The sequence below is a fragment of the Euphorbia lathyris genome, chromosome 4, assembly GCF_963576675.1.
Source record: "Euphorbia lathyris chromosome 4, ddEupLath1.1, whole genome shotgun sequence".
In the NCBI taxonomy this organism is placed as follows: Eukaryota; Viridiplantae; Streptophyta; class Magnoliopsida; order Malpighiales; family Euphorbiaceae; genus Euphorbia; species Euphorbia lathyris.
The window spans coordinates 10371027-10391316 of record NC_088913.1 but is presented as its reverse complement, the minus strand read 5'-3'; positions in this window follow the sequence as shown (position 1 = coordinate 10391316).

The window sequence follows — 20290 nt, the reverse complement described above, 5'->3', positions numbered from 1 at the left end:
CCGAAACTAGGTCTACGGCTCAGTAAATTGGCGCTTAATCAGCTAAGAGGTCGTCAATCTCCTAGGCTCTGACTAGGTCAGATTCAGCTCGCAATATGTGCCTACTAGATTTTGGGGCTTTTGAATGAGTTAAACCAATTGAATAAAGCGTAAGACAGAGATTAGACAAATAATCATAGAACAAAACAAGAGCTAAATTATTATTAAAGGCGAAGATAAATGTCACAAGATACAATAAGCTAAGTTCGGCAACTGTATCAAAGAGTACAAACAAGGAAAGATAAAAGGAGATACAAAAATCCCTTTCAGGGAACCTATTTACTCTGCAGCCGGCGACCTAATATTAAGGACGAACCTTGATAATTCCTCGAGAAAAGCTTTGAAGGAGCTTCAATGGAGGTTTGAAGAAGATGGAGGAGATGGAGAGGAATTACAAGGGGAAAGCTAAGATAATTTACAAAAATGAAAGATGCTAATTTACATTGGAAAAACTCTATTTATAGGCGTGGCTCGGCCCTCTTTTTGACCTATTTTCATGTCCTTATGCAGGTAGGAAGTCGTGGGGTCCGTCGTGGCATCGTGGGGGCGGAATTGGTCTTTTTGACCAATTCCCGCAGGTCTGCTCGCCGAGCAGGGCGAGCTGCTCGGCGAGCAGGCGCTACTCGCGACGAGCAGCGCCCTGCTCGGCGAGCAGGCCTCTGGCGGCCTGCTCGGCGAGCAGGCATCCTGCTCGCCCGAGCAGGCCTCTGGTGGCCTGCTCGGCGAGCAGGCATGGCCTACGGAGGCCCGCTCGTCGAGCATTCTTGCCCGGTATGCCCCCGTGTGCTTGCCGACTGCCGTCGATGCCTTTTTCGTCCGAACTTATACCTGTGCATGTACAGAAACTCCAGATAACATTAGTCCAAAGGCTAAATTGACCCGCTAATCGCTTATTTTGAGCAAACGCTTCGTTTGGTGCGACTTTTGACGGACCAATTAGCTTCAAAAGATAACGGAATTATACTATGCATGCTATTTTGGCCGTAATTGCCTAAATTGGTCATAAAACGAGCCTAAACAACGAAAAATAAATAAAACGTTTCCAATTCCTAACTAACTCACACAAAAGCATTTAAATGCGAGAAATGCTCGCTTATTAACTAAATAATGCTAAAACCCATCCTAAAACCGTACCCAAAGATAGGGTTTTTGACCCCTATCAGCATCCCGCTGCGACTCACTGAACCGCTACTCGTTCGTATGAAGAGCGCTCTGCAAAAAAGAAAAAAACGTCAAAACAGACAACAACAGAAGTCATACATACATATGTGCATCACACGCATACATTTCACTACACTAAAATAGAATAAGAATACTCACCAGGTGATCGGCGCAGCGCAGAGTGAGATGCTCTCTGAAATAACCGGACAATCCCATATAGTCGGTAAAGGTCTCCCTCGAAGTATGGAGGGCATTAGGGGGATCGAACGGCATCCTCGAGGTAAAAACCGAAGGGGCTGTCTCGATGCCGGAGTAGGCCACACCTGCCTCGCCGTAATGAATCACCGGAAAATCTCTCCCGGGGATCGGGAAGGGTGTGCCAAGGCAAAGCCGCTCTGGTTGGGCAACGACCGAGGACTCGCCTGCATAATAGGAAGGCTCGCTCGCAGAAGTCCGGACCTGAGTACCATCAAATAAGTCTGAGGTCCGAGCGCTCCTCAAGGAACCCTCCTGCACGTAAAGACACAATAAATACCCGTAACCATCTCGTAAATAAAGAATAAATAGGTCAAAGCACTCACCGGAATCTCCTCCTAACCAAAGACCGCAGCAACAGCCTCCACCGAAAACACGTCATCCGTAGGGTCCACTTCCATCGCGACCTCGGGAGGATCCAACGGGGTCAACAGAGTCGATAAATAGTGGACACGACCCCCTGCGTGGTCCCACACATCCCGAGGGGCAAATCGACGGGTCAAATTGTGACGGATATCCGACAAGGGCATGACCCTCACCGCAAACATGGACACGGGAATCTCACCTGGCGTCCAATGTGTGGCACTAACCCCAGTAAAACCCCGGTCCCCCAAATACCAGGCTCGCACGCACGGGCCGGTGAGCACACACTGCTGCCCCTGAATGCGGGTAACATAAGCATAATCGGGACCGAAGTCGAGGTCGTCCCATCTGAAGGAAATCTGAAAAACAAAACAAAGGTCAGACAAGATCAAACAAAATCCATCATGGTTAGGAGATGTTCACCTGTCCCCAAGCTCCACGTGTTGCTCCATGATAGGAGTCGGGCCACCGTCCGCCTCCTCTCAGTATGCAAATCAAAGTCACTCCACCTCGCCATAAGTGGAAGCCTGACCGCGCGCGACCTACTCCTGCGAGTGCATAGCAGAATCCGCCTCTCATAGACCCTAACCTGCTCGTAGAAACGGATGTCAGAAATAGAAATCGTAGAAAGAATAAAGAGACAAGCCAATGATAGAGGGCGTACCAGGAGGGCAAAGGTGTAACCGCCGAAATCCTTGCGCTTCCGGCAAGTCAAGTCCAGGAATTTATATAGAAAAGCCAAGCCGGCTCCTGACCAATCGTAAGACGACACCGCATCCAAATCACGGAAAGCCTGGATGAGACCCGCATATATGGTTCCGCTCTTAGTGCGGAAGATCGTCTTGCCTAAAGCATACAAAAGGAAGCTGCGAGTAGCCTGATCTGTGTCATCTCGGTCACAAAAGTTCCTGCGACTCAATAATCCATAGGTGGTAACAAAGTTCGCCGGGGTGGACTTGACACCTGTATAGACTCCGGATCCGATCAAAGTAGATATCTCAGCACGGTCGACCCGAGGACGCACCATATCGAAGAAAAGCGGGACCGGGATGCCTCTACCCCGTAATCCGGTCAGCAAGGAGAAGTCGCGGGGCGAGATCGTCATCTCCCCAAAAGAGAAGTGAAAGGTGTGGGTCGAGTCTACCCATCTCTCGCATAAGGTGCGCAGGCCGAACCGGTCGCACACTCCGTTGGCGCGAGGCAGCGCCAGGATGAAAGGCTCGAAGCCCAACTCTCGTACCCGGGCTTTAGCCGCCGGGCTAAGCATGGCATGCCAGATATGAATGCCCTCGGTGGTCCCTGAAATACCAATGACCTGGAAGGAACGGAACGGGTAAGGCAAAAGGCCAAACTAAAGTCATTACTCCTCGAGAACCTCGCTTCTATGCATACGTCTAATAAAAGTTTGTTAACCTAGTTATTCTTTCGGTTGTGTTTAAATCTAACCTAGAAATTCCTGTCAGTTAAGATCGTTACTCTGTGAGATTTCGTTCGTAGGATCATTTGTATAAGATTTGGTTAATTCTTTATTCTTTGCTATTCCACTCTCCCGCGTGCTTGCGAGGAGCTTAACCTAATTCTAACTTGGGTTAAAAGCGTTTAATTTAGTTGTTTACGTTTTTACTATTCACGTGCACTATTCACGTTTTTACTATTCACGTACACTATTCACGTGCACTATTTACGTTTTTACTATTCGCATGCACTATTCACGTTTTTACTATTCACATGCACTATTTGCGTTTTTACTATTCACGTGCACTATTCACGTTTTTACTATTCGCGTGCACTATTCACGCTTTTACTATTCACGCGCACTATTCACGTGCTTTTGCGGGACCGGGTTGGTTTTGAGCCATTTTGCCTACAGTCAATTGAGAGACCAGGGTTGCTTTTGAGCCATTTTTACCCGCGGTCGTGGACCAGTGTTGCTTTTGAGCCATTTTTGCCTGCGGTCGATTTAGAGACCAGGGTTGCTTTTGAGCAATTTTTGCCTGTGGTCGATTTAGAGACCAGGGTTGCTTTTGAGTCATTTTGCCTGCAGTCGATTTAGAGACCAAGGTTGCTTTTGAGCCATTGTTACCCGCGGTCGTGGACCAGGGTTGCTTTTGAGCCATTTTGCCTACGGTCGATTTAGAGACCAGGGTTGCTTTTGAGCCATTTTTGCCTGCAGTCGATTTAGAGGCCAGGGTTGCTTTTGAGCCATTTTACCCGCGGTCGTGGACCAGGGTTGCTTTTGAGCCATTTTGCCCGCGGTCGTGGACCAGGGTTGCTTTTGAGCCATTTTACCTACGGTCGATTTAGAGATCAGGGTTGCTTTTGAGCCATTTTTACCCGCGGTCGTGGACCAGGGTTGCTTTTGAGCCATTTTGCCTGTGGTCGATTTAGAGACTAGGGTTGCTTTTGAGCCATTTTACCCGCGGTCGTAGACCAGGGTTGCTTTTGAGCCATTTTACCTACGGTCGATCTAGAGACCGGGGTTGCTATTGAGCCATTATACCAGCAGTCGATTTAGAGACTAGGTTCCCCAGAAAGAGCGTCCATTCGCGGCCGATTTAAAGGCAAAGACGAGACAGACAAGATAAAGATCGAAGAAAAAGCCGGAGCATGCGGCATGGAGATCAGGTATTCTTCCTCCTACTCTATATGTGTCTTTTACTTTAATATACTTACATTGCATGTGTTGCGTTAGCAAAAAATGTTTTCAAAACACACACATCACTGTCAAAATAGAAAAGTAGGGACAACTGTAGACACCGAGTCGGAGGACCTGTGACGAAAACCATAACAAGACGGTTGAAGCGGTCGGTTTCGATAATTTAAAGCAAAAATAATAATAAGAATCACGAGAAGATCGGTAGGGGTTACGATCGTCGAGTGGATGGCTCGCGGGTGCTCAGCGGCGCTAGGCGAGCGCCTAGCGGCAGCCGGCGCGCGCCCGATGGTAATTGGACGCGCGCCCGGCAGCGCGGGGCGCACGCCCAGCGGCAGCGGGACGCGCGCGCCCAACCTACGTTGGGCGTGCGCCCAACATCCGTCGGGCGAACGCCCGATGTCCGTTGGGCGCACGCCCAACGTCTGTTGGGCGGGCGCGCGCCCAACAGAGGTTGGGCGTACGCCCAACTGAAGTTGGGCGTTCGCCCAACTAATGTTGGGCGTTCGCCCAACGCTGGTTGGGCGTTCGCCCAACACTAGTTGGGCGTCCGCCCAACCATTTTGGGCAGAGACCCAAAATTTTTGGGCGTAGCCCGACGCCCTTCGGGCTACGCCCAAAATTTTTTGGGAGCCGTGCCTATAAAAGGCACGGATCCCCATGCATTTGGAGGAGGATTTTTGGGAGCTTCTAACTCTAAAACATTTTTTAGAGAGAGAAAGTTATTTTTTTGGGAAAAAACATTTTTTTTCCTAAAAAACACCGAAAAACACAAAAATCGCAACTCGTGGAATCAACCGATTTCAGCTGTCAAATACCGATATTGAGGTATTATCCGAGGACTAGACTCGTTTTATTTATTTATTCATTTTATTTATTTATTCTAAAAGTTTTATTTATTTAGTTAATTATTTATTTATCACATTTTATTTATTATTCCGCATTTATTTAATTTTTTGTCTCGTGTTAAACAAACGTTTGGTTTTGTATTTAAAATAAAAAAAATCTCGTTTTAATATCCAAATACGAACCGTGATCCGACTCAAAGATAGTTCGGGATTAAAAAACGTTGTAATTATAAGCTTTTGAAAATATTTCTAATTAACGTTTTAAAAATAAAACATCGTTTTACGAGTCTCCGTTATAGACTATGATCCTATTTGGGTAGTTCGGAGGTCCAAAACGATAGAATAGATCTAATTTAAAGTGTTTGGACAAATCTGGAATGTTAGGTATTGTTTCTGTAATTTTCCATTTTCTGTCACAAAAGGCAGTTTACCGACGGAATTTCCGTCGGAAAAGCTTCTGAAATGTAAAAAATGCTGTTTTGGTCATTCTTTCTCAACTTTTAGACTTTTGGTCCTTGATATATATATATGTATAATTATGTAATATATGTATTCAAATTATTTTTAATTTTTTGGGTATATATTTATTTAACATGTTTAGATATTATTTTTCATCAATTTGATTTGATAAGATTATATGTACATTTATTGATTTTCCATTTAATTCATTTAAACTATACATATTTGTTATTTTGGGGTTATTAGGGGTTATTTTCTATATATACTTATCATAAACCATTTTGGGGGGGAGTTAAACACTATTTTCTTATTTATGAATCTTATTCATTTTTTTACATGTTTTTAATTAGAATAAAAACATATTATACCTAGTAGTATTTTCATCACTATTTTTACTTATTAATGTGTATTATTTTCTCTATTTTGTTTTAGTGGGCATTATTACCCATTTTTTGTACATACGTATATCTATGTATATTTACTCTATTTTCATACTTATATATATACTCTTTCAAATGTATTTGAGTTGGGTGAATTTGAGATTTAATTCATTAATTGTTGTAATTATGTTCAAGTGAAGGTTAATTGAGTGAAAAGGGGAAAATAAAAGACAAAAAGAGATTTCAAGTTGTTTGTTTAAATTAAAAGTTTTTCTAGATATTCCTAAAGTGTAAATAACTTTTTTTGTCATTTTTAAACCGTTTCCAAAACATCACGTGTTGAAACCTTAATCCGTTCCAATGACGGATTAAGCGAACATTGTAAATTGTTTCGTTGTAAATAATGAAGTTTTGAATTGCTTTCCTAACTAAATGGTTTTGTACAAAATAAATTGACTTGTATGCTTAAATAACGTTTTTAGATTAAAACTGTTTGCTCAACGTTTTCAAAACGCTCAAGTCATTCCAACGGCGATTCGAGTGATCATCATTAACAGGGCTTTGAAACGTACCTAAATCGTTCCAACGGCGATTAAGGTACGAACCATATAAATAAACTCGTTTTTGGGAGTGAGATTAGCGTAGATGTGATATACGACATAAAGCCTAAATCACACTGTGAACAAACCAATTCTTCCTTCTCCCCCTCTCTCTCCTATGTATTTTAAATTTATGCCAAATGGGTGATTCTTTACTAACGTGGCTTTTAACAACATGCTCAAAACGGTTTTCAAAGCGAGAAAGAAAAGGTTTCAAATGAATTTTAAACTTAAAGAAATATGCGATTAGTCCGTTATCGCCTAACACGCTAAGTAGGAGGCCGGTGGTTCATAATCGGGCGATGTCGGGGTGCCTAGTAGCCTTTCTCCGGAAAGGAGCTAGCCTTCTCGGCTCGTACCTAAGTTTCCCGAACCCTCACCGGTCTCTCGCAAGGGATCGGTGTTCATTTTTCCATTCGTGGTTGGCGACTCTTCCATACTCCGAGCTCCGGTCCTACCGAGCAGCTTGATTCCACGATTGGTTGCTTTCGGCGCCAATCACCGCTTATGTCGCCATGAGGTGTCCACCTCCCGGTCCGCCCGGGCGAGGTCGTTCGGCACCTTGTCTAACAGGCGGTTTTAAAAACTGTCACAAAAGTGTTGTCAATTCCAGCGTTGCTACCTTTACCGACGATTTTACTAGGGCGTCGGGGAAAGGTTTTTAATAAGGACGCTAGCCTAGTGGCGGTTTAAACCGCCTCTAGAATCGATTTTCACAAAAAAAAACATACAGGATTTAGCGACAGAATATAGGTCGGTAAACTGTCGCTAAAAATTTAATACCTAAATGAAAAAATTTACCGACGAATATTTTGTACTAAATCCCTGTTCAGTAATGCCACAAAATTCATTTTTTCTGGACTATGTCTAACTATAGCAAACAGTTATAACCACATTCATCATGCCATTCCAATCAAATTTTACAATAAACCTCACCGATATTGTCAATACTGAAACTAAAGATAACAAAATCTGAAATCAACATAACTAAAATTAAATCACTTATACTCAAGCGAATCAACAATTGAACTTCTTCATGTAAATAAAGACCTTGAGCTATGCATATCTCCTTTTTCACTTCTTTGAAGCATGTTCTGAATCCTTCATCTGTCTCCCTATTTTTCCTCTCCTCTTTACTGGAATCGCAACGAAAACTAGAATTTATATTATCCTCATTAAATCACCCATCCAACCTACCAATACATGCTTTTGGGAGTAGGAACTTTCAAAATCAGAAGAAATTAAATCTAGAATTTATACTAACCTCGGTCACAAAGAAGGCTGGCTATACATAATAGTGAAGTTAGAAAATTAAACCAGCACAAGAAAAATGCAATATAAATAAATTACTAATTGAACCTCTTTCACTAACAATATAAATAAATTTCTATGCATTTCTCAAAGTTTCGAACAGAATAAAACAACAGAATGAATAAGTTATGGCAGCAATTTCAAATCATTAATTTTTTGGACCATTACTTGTGAAATTTGTGCTCTGATTAAAGTTATGGAAGTAAGAAGAAGAAACAATTTCAAAGGGAAACAATGTCGGGAGTAACTTACTTGGAACGGTAATGGCAGCAGAGATGAAAGTTGTCGAGATTCCCAAACATGGAGATCTAGTTGACAAATAAAGGGAAATCAATTCAAACAAAAAAAGCACAAAATATATATGCTCACAAAAGGGATCTAAACCAGGAAATTACAAGGAATTGATGGGATCAAATCTAGAAAAGGAGAAAACCCAAAGAAGCAAAAACCTGGTACAATCGATGAACAGAGATCACTGTTAAAGAGTTACTTTCGATTTAGGTCATGAACAACCGTGAATCTCAGAAATCCACTTGACCAAAATCCCTTCAAAGTCAATCAACAGAAGAAACTCAATCAACAGAAGAAACTGAAAGAGAAGAAAGTCGATCAATAGGTTAACCGTGAATATGATCGAAGAAATTGGGGATCAGATAGGTTAAAAGTGGAACTGGGCTTTCTTTTTTCGTTTTCTTGGGTAATTAATTTATTAGTCCCTATATTTTGACAAAACACACTGTTTAGTCCCTATATTTTCAAAAATACATGATAAAGTCCCTAACTTTTTTCTCGATGAACTGTTCAGTCCCTAACGTTTTTCTCGGTGAACTGTTTAGTCCCTGCCGTTAGACTCTCATGAAGATTTTGTTAGTCAATTTGGATGGCTCGCGGGTGCTCAGCGGCGCTAGGCGAGCGCCTAGCGGCAGCCGGCGCGCGCCCGATGGTAATTGGACGCGCGCCCGGCAGCGCGGGGCGCACGCCCAGCGGCAGCGGGACGCGCGCGCCCAACCTACGTTGGGCGTGCGCCCAACATCCGTCGGGCGAACGCCCGATGTCCGTTGGGCGCACGCCCAACGTCTGTTGGGCGGGCGCGCGCCCAACAGAGGTTGGGCGTACGCCCAACTGAAGTTGGGCGTTCGCCCAACTAATGTTGGGCGTTCGCCCAACGCTGGTTGGGCGTTCGCCCAACACTAGTTGGGCGTCCGCCCAACCATTTTGGGCAGAGACCCAAAATTTTTGGGCGTAGCCCGACGCCCTTCGGGCTACGCCCAAAATTTTTTGGGAGCCGTGCCTATAAAAGGCACGGATCCCCATGCATTTGGAGGAGGATTTTTGGGAGCTTCTAACTCTAAAACATTTTTTAGAGAGAGAAAGTTATTTTTTTGGGAAAAAACATTTTTTTTCCTAAAAAACACCGAAAAACACAAAAATCGCAACTCGTGGAATCAACCGATTTCAGCTGTCAAATACCGATATTGAGGTATTATCCGAGGACTAGACTCGTTTTATTTATTTATTCATTTTATTTATTTATTCTAAAAGTTTTATTTATTTAGTTAATTATTTATTTATCACATTTTATTTATTATTCCGCATTTATTTAATTTTTTGTCTCGTGTTAAACAAACGTTTGGTTTTGTATTTAAAATAAAAAAAATCTCGTTTTAATATCCAAATACGAACCGTGATCCGACTCAAAGATAGTTCGGGATTAAAAAACGTTGTAATTATAAGCTTTTGAAAATATTTCTAATTAACGTTTTAAAAATAAAACATCGTTTTACGAGTCTCCGTTATAGACTATGATCCTATTTGGGTAGTTCGGAGGTCCAAAACGATAGAATAGATCTAATTTAAAGTGTTTGGACAAATCTGGAATGTTAGGTATTGTTTCTGTAATTTTCCATTTTCTGTCACAAAAGGCAGTTTACCGACGGAATTTCCGTCGGAAAAGCTTCTGAAATGTAAAAAATGCTGTTTTGGTCATTCTTTCTCAACTTTTAGACTTTTGGTCCTTGATATATATATATGTATAATTATGTAATATATGTATTCAAATTATTTTTAATTTTTTGGGTATATATTTATTTAACATGTTTAGATATTATTTTTCATCAATTTGATTTGATAAGATTATATGTACATTTATTGATTTTCCATTTAATTCATTTAAACTATACATATTTGTTATTTTGGGGTTATTAGGGGTTATTTTCTATATATACTTATCATAAACCATTTTGGGGGGGAGTTAAACACTATTTTCTTATTTATGAATCTTATTCATTTTTTTACATGTTTTTAATTAGAATAAAAACATATTATACCTAGTAGTATTTTCATCACTATTTTTACTTATTAATGTGTATTATTTTCTCTATTTTGTTTTAGTGGGCATTATTACCCATTTTTTGTACATACGTATATCTATGTATATTTACTCTATTTTCATACTTATATATATACTCTTTCAAATGTATTTGAGTTGGGTGAATTTGAGATTTAATTCATTAATTGTTGTAATTATGTTCAAGTGAAGGTTAATTGAGTGAAAAGGGGAAAATAAAAGACAAAAAGAGATTTCAAGTTGTTTGTTTAAATTAAAAGTTTTTCTAGATATTCCTAAAGTGTAAATAACTTTTTTTGTCATTTTTAAACCGTTTCCAAAACATCACGTGTTGAAACCTTAATCCGTTCCAATGACGGATTAAGCGAACATTGTAAATTGTTTCGTTGTAAATAATGAAGTTTTGAATTGCTTTCCTAACTAAATGGTTTTGTACAAAATAAATTGACTTGTATGCTTAAATAACGTTTTTAGATTAAAACTGTTTGCTCAACGTTTTCAAAACGCTCAAGTCATTCCAACGGCGATTCGAGTGATCATCATTAACAGGGCTTTGAAACGTACCTAAATCGTTCCAACGGCGATTAAGGTACGAACCATATAAATAAACTCGTTTTTGGGAGTGAGATTAGCGTAGATGTGATATACGACATAAAGCCTAAATCACACTGTGAACAAACCAATTCTTCCTTCTCCCCCTCTCTCTCCTATGTATTTTAAATTTATGCCAAATGGGTGATTCTTTACTAACGTGGCTTTTAACAACATGCTCAAAACGGTTTTCAAAGCGAGAAAGAAAAGGTTTCAAATGAATTTTAAACTTAAAGAAATATGCGATTAGTCCGTTATCGCCTAACACGCTAAGTAGGAGGCCGGTGGTTCATAATCGGGCGATGTCGGGGTGCCTAGTAGCCTTTCTCCGGAAAGGAGCTAGCCTTCTCGGCTCGTACCTAAGTTTCCCGAACCCTCACCGGTCTCTCGCAAGGGATCGGTGTTCATTTTTCCATTCGTGGTTGGCGACTCTTCCATACTCCGAGCTCCGGTCCTACCGAGCAGCTTGATTCCACGATTGGTTGCTTTCGGCGCCAATCACCGCTTATGTCGCCATGAGGTGTCCACCTCCCGGTCCGCCCGGGCGAGGTCGTTCGGCACCTTGTCTAACAGGCGGTTTTAAAAACTGTCACAAAAGTGTTGTCAATTCCAGCGTTGCTACCTTTACCGACGATTTTACTAGGGCGTCGGGGAAAGGTTTTTAATAAGGACGCTAGCCTAGTGGCGGTTTAAACCGCCTCTAGAATCGATTTTCACAAAAAAAAACATACAGGATTTAGCGACAGAATATAGGTCGGTAAACTGTCGCTAAAAATTTAATACCTAAATGAAAAAATTTACCGACGAATATTTTGTACTAAATCCCTGTTCAGTAATGCCACAAAATTCATTTTTTCTGGACTATGTCTAACTATAGCAAACAGTTATAACCACATTCATCATGCCATTCCAATCAAATTTTACAATAAACCTCACCGATATTGTCAATACTGAAACTAAAGATAACAAAATCTGAAATCAACATAACTAAAATTAAATCACTTATACTCAAGCGAATCAACAATTGAACTTCTTCATGTAAATAAAGACCTTGAGCTATGCATATCTCCTTTTTCACTTCTTTGAAGCATGTTCTGAATCCTTCATCTGTCTCCCTATTTTTCCTCTCCTCTTTACTGGAATCGCAACGAAAACTAGAATTTATATTATCCTCATTAAATCACCCATCCAACCTACCAATACATGCTTTTGGGAGTAGGAACTTTCAAAATCAGAAGAAATTAAATCTAGAATTTATACTAACCTCGGTCACAAAGAAGGCTGGCTATACATAATAGTGAAGTTAGAAAATTAAACCAGCACAAGAAAAATGCAATATAAATAAATTACTAATTGAACCTCTTTCACTAACAATATAAATAAATTTCTATGCATTTCTCAAAGTTTCGAACAGAATAAAACAACAGAATGAATAAGTTATGGCAGCAATTTCAAATCATTAATTTTTTGGACCATTACTTGTGAAATTTGTGCTCTGATTAAAGTTATGGAAGTAAGAAGAAGAAACAATTTCAAAGGGAAACAATGTCGGGAGTAACTTACTTGGAACGGTAATGGCAGCAGAGATGAAAGTTGTCGAGATTCCCAAACATGGAGATCTAGTTGACAAATAAAGGGAAATCAATTCAAACAAAAAAAGCACAAAATATATATGCTCACAAAAGGGATCTAAACCAGGAAATTACAAGGAATTGATGGGATCAAATCTAGAAAAGGAGAAAACCCAAAGAAGCAAAAACCTGGTACAATCGATGAACAGAGATCACTGTTAAAGAGTTACTTTCGATTTAGGTCATGAACAACCGTGAATCTCAGAAATCCACTTGACCAAAATCCCTTCAAAGTCAATCAACAGAAGAAACTCAATCAACAGAAGAAACTGAAAGAGAAGAAAGTCGATCAATAGGTTAACCGTGAATATGATCGAAGAAATTGGGGATCAGATAGGTTAAAAGTGGAACTGGGCTTTCTTTTTTCGTTTTCTTGGGTAATTAATTTATTAGTCCCTATATTTTGACAAAACACACTGTTTAGTCCCTATATTTTCAAAAATACATGATAAAGTCCCTAACTTTTTTCTCGATGAACTGTTCAGTCCCTAACGTTTTTCTCGGTGAACTGTTTAGTCCCTGCCGTTAGACTCTCATGAAGATTTTGTTAGTCAATTTGGATGTGCGTTCTTCTTTTCCTTTCCTTTAAACTCTAATGCATCTGAAATCAACTTTGAGTGTTCTTTTTCTTGATTTTCTTCTTAATCGTTCAAATTCGTAAGCATTGGGTCTTTTCTTTTTCTTATTCTCCATACAAATAGCTTCTTCTTTTAAATTGGGTTTCTTCTTCTAAAGTTTGAAGGTAAATAGTAAAAGATAATTTAGTCATTTCTGAAGTCATAAACGGTAAAAAAATCTAACAAACAGACGGAAGGACTAAACAGTTCATTAAGAAAAAAGTTAGGGACCTTACCATGTGTTTTTGAAAATACAGGGACTAAACAGTGTGTTTTGTCAAAATATAGAGACAAATAAATTAATTACCCTTTTTTCTTTTCTTCGATCATCAGATTCAATCAATCAAATATGGGCTTTCTATAAGGTAAGTAAGTTAAGCCCATTAGACACTTTTAAAAAGTGTTGGTACAAAAGTGTTGTTAAAGCCTATTATTTTTGTAGTGAAATTTAGGCATAAGTTACCAAGTTGACAAACACAAAAAGGATTTTCCTACCAACAGGAGAAGTACATTTAGTCAGTTTCAAGGGAGAGGTGTTATTTGAGAAGAATTTGCAATTGCATAATGTTCTATATGTTCCCAATTTTAAACAAAATTTGATGTCAGTTGGTAGATTGTTGAAAGATCAACACATTACAGTGAAATTCTGGGCTGAATATTGTGTTTTGCAGGACCTAAAATGTGAGGAAATCATCGCAGTGGGAAAAATAAAGATTGGTTTATACTACTTGAATGCAGAATCCTTCAATAAAGATGTAATAATGAGTTTGTCTAGTCCAAATAGTATGCTTAGCAATAAGTTTACAGTTTTATCTGCAAAAGAAGAATGTTCTGATGTGTCCTTGTGGCATAGAAGACTTTGCTATATGGCTTCAGATAAATTGTCACATGTATTTCAGTTTCCTAACTCTCAGCAATTTAGTCAGTGTGATGTTTGTTTAAGAGCTAAACAAGTCTAACAGACAATATATGTCCACCATGCTATGCTAATGGTGGAAGAATTGAAAGTTGCAGTTGAAGCGAAGAAGCAAGAAAATGGAGACTGAGGTGGGTTTGATGATAAAGAGCAATCATGCTAGGTGGAGAAAATTTCTATTAGATAATAAAGATATGCAACAAGCATATGCTGATATTTTCATTAAGAACTTGCATGATTTATTGCACAAAATTTGAATCTTTTTGAGTTTGAATGTTATCTGTATGGTCTATAAATGGTGAATAATTGCTTTAGTAATGCAGGAATCAGGGGCGGAGCCAGAGGGGGCGGGGAGGGTCGGCCGACCCTTCGACCCCACCGGAAAACCCCAGAAATGGGGTTTTCTACCCTGGCTCCGCCAGGAGCCGCTATAGCTGCCGACCCTCCAGCCATAGCGGCTGCTGAAGAAGATGTAATCTTCTTCAGCAGAAAGAGGGACGACAGATGGGAAGGGCAATTTCGCCCTTCCCATATGTTTAATTTTTTTAAACCCTAAAGGCCCAAAACGACGTCGTTTTGGGCCTTTAGGTTTAAAAAAATTAAACAAATGGAAAGGGCGAAATTGCCCTTCCCATCTGTTGGGAAAATAAATAAAACAGCGGACCTCTCCTGCCCTGCCTTGCTCAATCGTCTGCTTCCACTTTTCTTCTTTCTTTTATTTGTGTGCAAACACTGAGAAAGAAAAGGTGATTGATTTCAACATTTGGAAAAATATCCAAATCACACCACTAAACTTCAATTGTTCATCTATTCTTCTCTCAATCAACCAATTTCTAAGTAAGTTTTGTTTTCTTAATTCTCATTTTGTATTTTATTTCTTCTAGGTTTAGAGTTTTATAATTTCTAAATTAGGGTTTATTATTAGAGGAATTATTAATATGTTGTTTACTTAAATATTCTTTAGTACAATTGATTTATGATTTAATTTAGGAAATCTAATTTAGGATTTCTAATTTAAGGTTTATTATTGGATTTCAAATTTAGGGATTTTTAATTTAGGGTTTAATTTAGGAAATCTAATTTAGGGATTTCTAACTTAGGGTTTAATTTAGGAAATCTAATTTAGGGATTTCTAACTTAGGGTTTATTATTGGATTTCTAACTTAGGGATTTCTAATTTAGGGTTTAATTTAGTAAATCTAATTTAGGGATTTCTAACTTAGGGTTTATTATTGGATTTCTAACTTAGGGATTTCTAATTTAGAGTTTAATTTAGAAAATCTATTTTAGGGATTTCTAACTTAGGGTTTATTATTGGATTTCTAATTTAGGGGTTTCTAATTTTGGGATTTCTATGTATGTTGCGGATTAATTTCGTTTATTTGTTTTTATTTTATTTAGGAACGAGATGCGTAGATTTTTTAAAACGGTTGACAAGGGTCAAAACATTGAGTCTTCATCAAATAGTGGGAAGAGACAGTGTGTGGAAATATCAGGTGATGATATTATTTCTGATCCCGGAAATAGAAAAGAAATTGTTACACATGATATTACCATTCAAGATGATTTAAGGCGACGTTACTTGTTAAAAGGCCCATGTCAACCAAAAGGTCATATATTTCCTCGAACTAATTTTTCTGGAGTTCAAAGGAGTTTTCAAACAAGCTGGTTTGATATGTTTCCATGTTTAGAGTACAGTATATCCAAAGATGCTGCTTTTTGTTTGTATTGCTATCTGTTTGGTAGAGGAAATAGGTCTGGGGATAAAGCATTTACGGAAATTGGTTTTAAAAATTGGAAGAAAGCTTTAGAAAATTTTAGGGATCATTCAGGTGGTATGTCCAGTCCCCGCAAATATGCTACAGATCGGGTTTATGGATTTCAAAATCAAAGGCTGAATATTAAATATATGTTGACAAAGTCAAAGGAAACAAATGCGGTTTCTTATCATACTCGTGTCACAGCAGTTGTAAAAATTGTTCGTATACTTTTAAAGCAGGGTTTGGCTTTTCGTGGACATGATGAATCGAAATAATCATTGGAACTAGGTAACTTTCTTGAGCTAATCACATTTTATTGCAATGAATGTGAAGAAGTGAATAAGGTGATGAACTTAAATGCTCCCAAAAATGATCAAATGACTTCTCATCATATCCAGAAGGATGTAATTAGGGCTTGTGCATCAGAAACCAAAAAAGTTATTTTGAATGAGCTTGGTAGGAAGTTGTTTTCTCTTTTGATTGATGAGTCTCGTGATAGTTCTGTGAAAGAGCAAATGTCTGTTGTTGTAAGATTTGTGAATGTACGTGGTGAGGTTCTTGAACGGTTTATTGGGGTTGTACATGTTAGTGACACTTCTGCACAGTCTTTGAAGAAACATATTCATTCTTTCTTTGCAATGCATAAATTTCTCTCTGTAGACTTAGAGGTCAAGGCTATGATGGAGCTTCTAATATGAGAGGCGAGCTTCATGGACTAAAAACACTCATTTTGAATGAAAATAGGCATGCACATTATGTTCATTGTTTTTCTCACCAACTTCAGTTAGTGGTTGTTGCTGTTGCAGATCATAACATGTTGATATGTGATTTTTTTACTTATTTGTCTATGATTGTGAACACTCTTGGAGCTTCATGTAAAAGGAAAGATGCTCTTCGTCAATCACAATATGATAAAGTAGTACAGTCTTTAGAAAATGGAGATATTTCTACAGGAAAAGGCAAACATCAGGGTACAAGTTTAGCTCGGCCAGAAGATACCAGATGGGGTTCTCACTATACTACAGTTTCACGTCTTCTTAGTATGTGGAGTTCAGTGATAGAGGTGCTTCATGTTGTATATGCTGATGCAACTGATTATAAGGCTTCAAGCAGTATACATGGTTTGATAAGCAAAATGAAAACTTATGAATTTTGTTTCATTCTTCATTTAATGAAACACATATTGGGCATGACGAATGTGTTATCACAGTCTCTACAAATGAAGCATCAAAACATTGCTAATGCTGTACGAATGATTAGATTGACGAAGCAGAGTCTGGCAACATTAATGGAGAGTGGCTAGGAAGAGTTATGCAAGGAAGTCAATGATTTTTGTTTAGAAAATGAAATTGAAGTGCCCAATATGGAAGATACTATTACAGATCAAGTTAGAAGGTTTCTTGATGGTGTTCCAAGGACTTATCATCATCACTTTTATGTCGAGATTTTTGTCGAGGTACTTTATTTGTTTTTGTTGGTCCCTGGTAATTAGTTCCAAGGGGGGGTTAGGAACTAATATAACTTATTCGCGTTTTAATTAAGCTGACTGGAAGTTATTTTGAGAATTTATTAACTTAGCCTTTGGTCAGCTTGGTGAGATATATCTCATGACAGCTTTAGTCAGATGTTGACCAAAGTTGTTTTCTTGAGAGTTAAGAATTGACACTCTTGGAGGTCAGCTTCTAACTCAGCACCACTTACTTACTCAAGATCAGCTTAGGCAATTTATATGCTGAGTAAATAAAGCAAACAACACATGCAATTATAAGAGAGATTTTAGAGATTACTCAGTATCACTTATCCTGGTTCGGCCTCTCTGCCTACGTCCAGTCCCCAGAGTCCTCCGGGCTTTTTGAATCCAATACTGAGCTCTTTAAAGGTAGAGCACAAACCAATTACAAGGCAGTTGGATATGCAAGAGTACCTTCCTTTATTCGTCTACTCAACTCCTACTAAGTGCTACAACCCAGCACCTAGATTTCTCTACCACTGAAATGCTTACAGCCAAGCACTCAGCTTAACACTCTCAATATTCCTATTGATCACAGACTTATTCTTTTTGAACTAAAGAACACTTTAGATGATTACAAATCAATCTAGCATTTACACATAGAATAAAAAAGTTGGTGTAAGATCTTTTTTGTATTTGAGTGCTTTTGAAACTTTCTCTCTTGTATTTTTCTTTCGATGCTTCAGTGTCTATCTAAGTTTTTCGATTGTCCTTTTATAGAAGGAAATCTGTAGATTTGATCGTTTTGAAATATTTTAACCGTTAACATCAAAACGGCTCTTTTGGGGAACAATTTCTGAATAGCTTCAGACTGCACCGCCATTTTCTTTCTCTGTTTTCTTCAGGCGTCAGGTTTGTCTTTTAGCGTCTGGTTTGTCTTTTTGTGCCAGTTGTCTGTTTCCAATAATCCAACGTCCCATGACTCTTGGAATTAGTCTTTTAGGTGTCTTCGAGGTTCCAATTATTGGTGCAAAAGATTGGCAGACTTTGTCCTTTAGTGAACAGATCCTTCATGCTGTCCTGACTGTTACTCAGCTTCGTTTGTTCTTTTCGAATGTTCAACGTTCATGCTGAGTTCCTTCTAGGTCAGCTCCGTTTTGTTTAACCGCTCCTGAAGAAGTCTTCAACTTTAGTCAGCTTCGTTTTGCTTCTGAATTTTTTACTCCACTCAGCTTCTATTCTGTCATGCCGAGTTCCGTTCTACTCAGCTTCGCTTGTGCTGACTTTTGTCATGTCTTTACTTTATATATTTTTGCACTCAATATTTAACAAACATATTAGTACAATTAAATCAAAGCATCTAAATTTAATTGCCTCTTAATCATGGATGATTTTGTCAAATCAAAATCTTGTGGAAAGGTGTTTCAACAAACTCCCCCATTTTGATGTTGGCAAAATACATAATAACGGAACTCAGTTATAAGTTGCCCCATGATTGATATTTTTGATATGACTCCCCCGTAAGGGTTGCATACATTTTGTCTTAACTTTATTCTAAACCTTCCAAGATCTCATTTAATTAGACTTAAGACATTTGTGTGTACTGACTCAGTTTTGGAAGGATGTTGTCTCTCAGTTTAGTTTTAGTGTTAATGTGTTTAACCTTTTTGATTTGTTTGTTCAACCTTGATTAGTCAGATCAGGAAGAAAACTGATACTTGTGATATTGGATTAAACAACAACAACAAAAAACATATTAACCTAAACAACAGACAACCAAGTATTCAAAGACAGGATATGAAGCTAAGCCTTAAGCTAGAAGCTAAGTCTTAAGCTAGAAGCTAAGTCTTAAGCTAGTGTTACTTCTTCTTTCTCTAAGCTGAGAGATCAGCATGAGCAATGCCTTTTCCTTTCTCTTTCTCTTTGCTTCTAGACGCATTACCTGCAGGCTGAGGCTGAGTTCCTCCTTGACTTATCTCCCCCGTTTTGCCATCATCGGGTTTGTAGAGAAAAGTTTCATTTCGTGCTGCGGAGGAGAGATACTGAGAGTAGCGCTGGAGCCTTTTGGTGCTTTCACCCAAACCATCAATGACTGGGACACTATCATCCTGGATATGCCTAGGAACCCGAAGAGAGCTACTGATTATGCTGAGGAGGCATTCATGAGATTTGCTCAGGCAGGTGAGGGAGCTTGTTATCTGACCAAAAGCTTGATGGAACAGTTTTAGCAGAGCAGAATCATAAAACATGCGCTGGCCATTGTTGATGCGCATTGCCTTCATGATAGCTTGTGAAAAGCTCATGAGTTCAGTGTTGGAGATGGGATCAACATCCATCTGGGCTCTGTCGATGTTGAGTAGTCTGACTGCTTCACTTAATTGGTCAATAGTACACTGAGAAGAGGAGGATACTAAATCACGTGTACTGGTCAGCTCAGTATGAAGCTGGGTGAAACATTTTTGAAGTTCGGCAGAGGTGGCAAACTCAGCATTGCCAGGTGGACTTAGTTTGGTCAGCTCAGCATTCAACTTTGTAAAACAGTCTTGCAATTCAGCAGACGTAGCAGACTCAGGATTGGCAGTTGCTCTAGAGGTGGTCAGTTCCGCTGTTAGCTTAACAAAATAGTTTTGAAGCTCAGTGGAAGTGACATACCCTGGATTGACTTCTGATAGTTGGTGAATTTTGCCTTCAAGCAAATTCATATAGGTGGCCATTGTAATCACTAGTTCAGTCAGTTTTGCTATTTGCTCTTGATTCGGTTGCTGAGTTTGAACCGTAGTGATAATGCTAACCAGATCCTTCAGTCCTCGAAATTCATTCAGAAGCTGAGTAATACCTGACAGGTGGGAGGACTCAGCTTGAGTAGATTGGTGACCATCAGCTTGAGTAGTGTGGAAATCTTGACGCAGG